Source organism: Fistularia commersonii, chromosome 3, assembly GCF_037954325.1.
Source record: "Fistularia commersonii isolate RoL2024-O1a breed Wild chromosome 3, RoL_Fcom_v1.0, whole genome shotgun sequence".
Lineage (NCBI taxonomy): Eukaryota > Metazoa > Chordata > Actinopteri > Syngnathiformes > Fistulariidae > Fistularia > Fistularia commersonii.
The window spans coordinates 13,307,892-13,315,923 of record NC_141286.1 but is presented as its reverse complement, the minus strand read 5'-3'; the positions used below and the strand labels follow the sequence as shown (position 1 = coordinate 13,315,923).

Sequence of the window (8,032 nt, the reverse complement as noted above, 5' to 3'; positions counted from 1 at the left end):
CTGAAATTAAACAGAAAAAAAACATATAGCATAAATATTTTAAAGATACAGTTTACAATGATAGCATAAAATGAAAATTAAACAAAAACAAACATCAAAAATAGCTGAAAATGTTGCATATAAACCAATAAGTGCATAGTGAATGCAATAAATAAAGGGAATATATAATAAAAGAAATATACAAGAATTCACAATGTATGCATATAAAAGTAGGCATTAAAACACAGACATATCACCCTAGAATTGCTGGGTATGAGATGAAACAAGTTCATTCTTTCCCGACAAACAACTCGTTTCAGAAATCCCAAAGTTTAACAGTAAAAGGTTTTATTTCTGAAAGTCTCCTCTGCTGTTTTGATAGGAGGTGTTTGGCGTTTTGTGTCTGTTGGTAATTACAAATAACGATCACTGTGGAGGAGTGGGACTTTAAATCTAAAAACTCATATGAAGTCACACACACACACACACACACACAAACGCATAGTCTTTTCTTTTGCAATGTGATCAGCATCACCAGCTTCAGCAACACTTATTAAAGAATGTTTATGTGGTTAGTATGTCACCTTCTCACTTCAAGATCAGGGGTGTGTGTGAAAATATACCTCAGAAACAACCACACTCACACACACACACACACACACACACACACACACACCCACACACACACTCAAAAATCCTTGATTACTATGCTGTACACCTGTCCACACCTGGCACTGGCTACAGCAGTAGAAAAAGGATGCACAACCACACACACACACACACACACACACACACACACAAACACACTTTTTGTGTCTAATAGCAGGTCTATGCCAGCATATGTTATTTGTGCATGTGCCTGCATGTTTTTTTTAATGTTGTGTGTACCTGTGTGTGTATATCTGTGTGTTGTCTTTAAGCGGGGGTCTGCAGAGGCCCATCTAATGGAGACACAGTTTTATTGTGCATCAAACAGGCGGGCAGACACACACAGTGCCAGTTTTTCTTGGGCGAAACGTCAGCTGGGGATGAAGTGGAGCCAGCGGGCCATCAAGACAGATACCCAATGTCCACTATAACAGACACACACACACACGCACACACACACACACACACACGCCCACACACAAACACACACACATCCACACACACACACACACACAAACACACACACACACAGACACATCCACACACACACACACACACACACATCCACACACACACACACACACACACACACACAGAGCTACTTTAGAGGTGGTACACATGAAATATCCAGAAAAATGAGCCTCATATCAAAATTAAGGGTCAGAACTATTTGATGAGACAAGATATTATAAAGCTATGATGGAATTTCCTAAAATTGCATGTTATTCTTCACAACTATTATATCTATTAATTATTGTTATTTTTATTATTTTTGTGATATTTCGCTAAAATGTTAAGCTCTTTTTTTCACTGACTTTTCAACTTTTCAGTGTCCTCCTGCAAAAAAAAAAAAAAATCTGCACAAAATAGCCTAAAGTGAATAGAAAGCTACAGAGAATCAAGCAAGAAAGTCACCATAAAGACATGTAATCATATGTAAATCAACAGAAGATCATACAAAAACAACCAGAAATTTACATGTAACTTGGCAAGCAACTGAATGAAATAATAAAATAAGTGAAGATATTCTATTAAAGTAATTTGTCTGATTTAATTATATGTAGTCTTTATAGCGTTCCTGGGAAGAGACGGAAGAATTTAAATAAACTCATAATTACCGTCAGATATGTGTCTTTTCCCTCCACCCTGAAGTATCAAACAAATCATCGGAGAAAAAGTGCAGCTTCCTCTACGTTCATCAGCTGATTTATTGGTTCCTCACCTTGGAATAAGTGGCTGCCAGGGTGAATTGAATTAAAAATAAAGTCCTTGTCTGTGTTTTAAGTTTCTTTTCATCATCCCGTTGTGTGTATGTGAGACTCACTTGAAACGAAAAATGCAGCCTAATGCTGGCAAGGTTATATTTTCTTCACCTTCATTTTTTCTTTTTTATTTATCATATCCTAAACAGCTATTAATAGATGCTTTGTTTACAGAAATTCTAGATATTTAATCTGCCACTTCCCAAACAGGGTTTGCAAAAGTAGAGGTGGGCTCCTCACAAGACGCTAATTTAAGTTGCAATTGTTCTGTAAAGAAATCTTTGTATATTATGACTGAATTCAGGTGATTGTATGTGAAAACAAGAAAATGCACTATTATTATGATAAAATTCACAAAATCTGGAAATTACGATCAAATTATTTACAATAACTTTGACACAATCACCTAATTCAACCACTGATTAGTTTATGGATTCCTTCGTTCCTCATTCTTGCTTGAAAGTTCCACGCGCTTCTTCTTCATCTGCAGGCGCATTTAACCGGATTTATTTGATTTGGTCGAAACATCTATTACAATGCAGCATCAGGGTGGCACAGGCCAATGTCAGCACAGGCCAGTATCTCCCTGAGCCCATCCCAAGTCCCAAATGCAGAGGGTTGCGTCAGAAAGGGTATGTGAAACTTTTTCCAAAACCAAGCATGCAAGTTTACCAGGATACCAGTGGAAATTGGGCTTCTGTGGAAGGTATGTTTGGAAGTACAGAAAAGAGGAAAGGCAAGAGTCTGGGACTGAGAGAAGAGGCTTGGAATATTGGGATGATGACAGGAAAGGTAGAGAGTTGGTTGACATAATGCAGAGAAGGATGATGGATATACTATGTCCAGGAGACCAAATGGAAAGGTAGCAAGGCTAGAAGTTTAGGAGCAGGCTTTGAGTTGTACTATGATGGTACTGACAGGAAGTGAAATGGCGTAAGAGTCAGCTTGAAGGAGGAGTTTGTCAGGAATGTTCTGGAGGTGAAGAGAATGTCAGATAGACTTATGAATCTGACACTGGAAGTTGAAAGTGTGATGCTCAATGTTGTTAGTGGCTATGCCCCGCAGGTGGGATGTGAGTTTGAGGTGAGGGAGAAGATCTGGAATGAGTTAGATGATGTGATGCAGAATATCCTCAGAGACGAGAGGGTGATAATTGGTGCAGACTTCAATGGGCATGTTGGTGAAGGCAATAGAGGGGATTAAGAAGTGATGGGTAAATTTGATATACAGGATAGGAATGCAGAGGGACAGATGTGATAGACTTTGCAAAAAGGATGGAAATGGCTGTAGTGAATACTTTTTTTCCACACAAGACAGGAACATAGGGTAACTTATAAGAGCGGAGGTAGGAGCATGCAGGTAGACTACATCTTGTATAGATGAGGTAACTTAAAAGAGATTGGTGACGGTAATGTCGTGGTAGGTGAGTGTGTAGCTAGATAGGATAGGATGGTGGTTTGCATGATTACTCTGGTGATGAGGAAGTTCAAGAAGACAAAGAAAGAACAGAGGAAAAGTGGTGGAAGCTGAAAAGGGAGGAGTTTTGTATGGATTTCAGGGAGGAGTTGAGAAAGGCTCTGGGTGGTCATGAAGAGCAACTACAGTTAATGTTATCAGGGAGACAGGTAGGAGAGTAATTGATGTGTCATCTGGATGGAAAGTAGATAAAGAGACTTGGTAGTGGAATTAGGAAGTGCAGGTGAGACAGCTGTGAGCAAAGAAGAAGTGGGATACTGAGCTGACTGAAGAGAGCAAACAGGAGTACAGGGAGACACAACGTAAGGTAAAGACAGAAGTACCAAAGGCAAAACAAAGGGTGTACGATGACTTATTGTAAATGCTTGGTTGGACAGTGAGGAGGGTGAGAATGATTCATACAGGTTGGCAAAGCAGAGAAATAGAGATGGTCCTGATGATATACCTGTGGAGATATGGAAGTGGCTGGAAGAAGCAGTGTTTCCTAGTTGATTATTCAACAGGATCTCAGAGAGTGAGAAGATGCCTAATGAATGGAGGGGAAGTGTGATGGTGACCATTTTTAAGAATTAGGGGGGTGTGCAGAATGGTGGAAACTATAGAGGGATAAAGTTGATGAGCCATACAGTGAAGGCATGGGAAAGAGTAATGGAAACTAGACTGAGAGTAGAAGTCAGCACTTGTGAACAGCAGTATGGCTCCATGCCTAGAAGAATACTACAGATGCAGTATTTGCTTTGAGAATGCTAATAGAGAAGTACAGAGATGGCCAGAGGGAGTTGTATTGCGCTTTCTTAGATCTAGAAAAAACATATGACAGGGTGCCGAGAGAGGAATTGTATGAGGAAGTCTGGAGTGGCAGAGAAGTATGTTAGAGAAGGTAACAGAGAAGTTCAAGATGGAGGTGGGACTCATCAGGGATCAATTCTGAGCCCTTCTTGTTTGGAATGGTGATGGACAGGCGGACAGATGAGGTTACACAGGAATCTCCATGGACTATTATGTTTGTAGATGACATGGTGATCTGTAGTGAGAGCAGAGAACAGGTTGAGGAAAATCTAGAGAGGTGGAGGTATGCGCAGGAAAGGAGAGGAATGAAGGTTAGTTGCAGCGAGATAAAATATATGTGTGAGAATGAGAGGAACGCAGACGGTGGCGGTGAGGCGACAGGGAGTGGAGATCAAGAAGTTGGAGGATTTCAGGTACTTGCGGTCAACAGTCCAGAGCAACGGAGAGTGCGGAAGAGGGGAAGAGACGACCAATGCTGTATGGCCAAGAAACTGTAACAATGACAAAAAGACAAGAGGCAGAGCCAGAGGTCACATAGATGAAGATGCTAAGGTTCTCTTTGGGCATGACCAGGATGAATAGGATCACAAATGAGTTTATCAGAGGAACAACACATGTTAGATGTTTTGGAGAGAAGGTCTAAGAAGCCAGACTGAGATGGTTCGTTCATGTACTGAGGAGGGATGGTGAATATATTTGTAGACGGATGCTGAAATTGGAGCTGCCAGGGAAGAGGTCTACAGGAAGACCAAAGACAGGATTTATGGTATATTGAGAGACGATGTGAAGCTGGTGTGAGAGTGCAGGATAGAGAGAATAGGGGTAGATGGAGAAAGTTGATTCACAGTGGCGATCTCTGAAGGGGATAAGCTGAAAGAAGAACAGGTCCAAGCATCTATTATAGGGTTTTGACTACTGAAAACAGAATTTTCTCACTGTTTCATTGCCCCCTCAGCTGAGTGTGACGTCTCTAATCATTTGCTTACTCTTTTATAAACTCCATATGTTCCATGTGTGGTTTCCCCCGCCGGGAGCTTGGTGCATGTAGGTGATACGAGTTATGTGGGTGCTCACTGTGTATTCCCTGCACATCACTGGGGACAGAGGGAGGAAGGAAGGGAGTCCTGTCCAAGAAGAAGTATTATTGTCCAATAAGTATTAGTTCTCTTTTTAATTTTAGCAAGATGAGGAAGTCGGAATTCAAATGAATGAATCGGTTTCCATCCAGCTAATAGTAATCCATAATCCCAGCGACGTGTCTAAAGCACAATGTGCTCGCTGTGATTAACATTAATGCCTCCCCTACTCAATTTATTGAAATGTTGGAATGAACACATTTGGTTTTGAACCAAATGCACTGGCTTGTGGTTAAAAATGTGTGTGTGTGTGTAATTCGTTGGGGGTTATTGGATGAGAGGAAAGTGATGGAGACTCTGAAAAAAGAAAGAAAGAGAAGAAAAGATTGAGGAAGTTAAAAGTGGTGAAAGTGCGGCCGGATTATCCTTGTATGGCTTCGGGTGAGAGAACGGGGGCTTTGACAGATTAAGACCTCAACTGGACCTGGAAAATATTCGATCAGGCAGTAATATATACCACAAAAATAAACCATTCATTGTCATATATCTGTTACACCAAGCGTAACCTGAAAGTTAGTCAGACTTGAAAGTTGTTCAATTGTAGAAACATAAGTGAAAAATCTGCAGAACATCAGTCAACATCAGTTATACAGGAACAATTAACATAATAAAAATGTGAAATTCAACATTTTGTGAGCTTTTTATGAGTTGGACCCGATGAGCAAATCAAGAAAAAAAATCAAATGAATATCTGCAATAATTATAATAATAATAATAGGAATGAGGATAATAATGATGATAGTAAAAATAATGTGATGATGCTCATTATCATTATTACCCATGCACCTGTCATTCTTATTCTTATTCTTATTCTTATTCTTATTCTTATTCTTATTCTTATTCTTATTCTTATTCTTATTCTTATTCTTATTCTTATTCTTATTCTTATTCTTATTCTTATTCTTATTCTTATTCTTATTCTTATTCTTATTCTTATTCTTATTCTTATTCTTATTCTTATTCTTATTCTTATTCTTATTTAATTAATCATGAGTAGCAGCAGAAGCAGTAGTATCTAAATATTTTTCTGTTAATCTATGGCATTGATATTCATTAGTTTTTTGCAAAGTGAGGTTGAGGTCACCCTGAGGCCTCACACTGACCTTTTTCCTCTAAAAATTGAGAATAAAAATGAGAGAATGAAAAAAGGAAATTATGAAAATAAATAGATAAATGAAAATAAAAAAAAGAGGCAGTTAGTGTGCAGGCGAGCGAGATGAGTGGAAACAAAATAAGTGCCTGGGTGTAAATTGCTCCACCCTGGTATCATTTTAAGGCCAGTCTTGTGATTTTAATTTCCCCAAATGGCACACACACTTTCAGACAGACAAAAAAAAAGGGAGAATGAGAGCAAAAAGGAAAGTGGTATTGGAATAATTAAAGTCGTGGAAAGGGGTCGCGGTTTCATTTTCAGCAACACTTCAAATGAATTCCTGTAATGATCCTGAAACCTTGAAAAGGGAGAATCCAATCAAACAATATCTACTGAGCTTCATTTTCTTTGCCAGGGCAACGACCCCTCTTTGTCAGGGGCGAGTCGGAAGGACGGGGGTCGCCGCAGACACACAAATGAAGGGCGCCCAATTTGGTCCAGTTAGAGCTATTATGCCTACAAGTGAATGTGCACTAATGTCGTTTTGTCTGAATGAATCTATGTGTGTGTGTGTGCATGTGTCTGTGTGTGCACAGTGCCTTGAACACGTTGCAGCTGCGATATGACCATTTGTAAATGATGCCATGGACGCTCAATCATAGATATCAAAATGGACCCAACCCCCCCCCCCCCCCCCCCACACACACACACACACAAACACACACACACATATTCACTTGTGGATCTTATGAGAATCAACTTAGAAAGTCAGCTGACAGTCAGCAATAATTTCATAGGGACAGGAAAAAAAATCCGAAAACACAAAATTAAAAGTACCAAATGTGAATAATGAAATGCAATCCAGCAGATAATTACAGACAGTGGCCGATCTGAACATCTTGACACTGATTGGATCAAAAATCTATATTTTTACCCTATATAAAAAAGTAGGGTAATGAAAAACTCACACAGACATTCAAATCAGCAGGGAAACACAAGTACATGGTTTTTGTCATGAGGTTTCAAAGTGTTTTGTTGCTCCTTGTTTGGAGGACGTGGCGGTGCGGTGGCACAGTAGTTGGCATGTTCTTCCCTCTGTCTGTGTGTGGGGTTTCCTCCTGCGGTCCAAAAACATACAGTAGGTCAAATGGAGACCATCAAGTTGCCCAGACGTGTGAATGAGAACGAGGCTGGTTCAATGTCTCTATATGGGGCCCCACCATCGACTGGTGACCGGTCAAGGGGTGCACCCTGTCTCTTGCCCAATGACAGCTGGGATTGGCTCTGGTCCAGCTCTTGGATAAGTGGTTCAGACAATGAGTGAATATCCAGAGGAATAGTCTTTTTTTTACTCTCCTGGACCAACTGCAAAGTGAATACTTGCACTGGACCCTCCTGGGAGTTTCAGCATCACATCTGAGGAGGATCAAACCACGCAGTGATTTCACCAGCGGTGGTGAGGAGTTTATGGGTGTCTGCGGAGGGGGCCTGTGGGGCTGCAATACAGTGAATACTGTTATAGAGCAGACAGGGGTGCTTGGTGCTTTCCTTTTGAGGTTGTGGGGTGGCATCACATGGAAAACATTAGGGGGGCAGCAACCTCCTAGGCATCAATGAAAAAGAAGAATCCAAACCAGGGGACCTTCAGT

The 8,032-nt window shown here is 40.4% G+C and overlaps 1 pseudogene; it reads left to right on the top strand.

Moving 5' to 3' along the window:
• The first annotated feature begins 3,350 nt into the window (after positions 1 to 3,350).
• LOC147235576 (uncharacterized) overlaps positions 3,351 to 8,032 on the top strand; it is a 47,030-nt pseudogene continuing 42,348 nt past the window's right edge.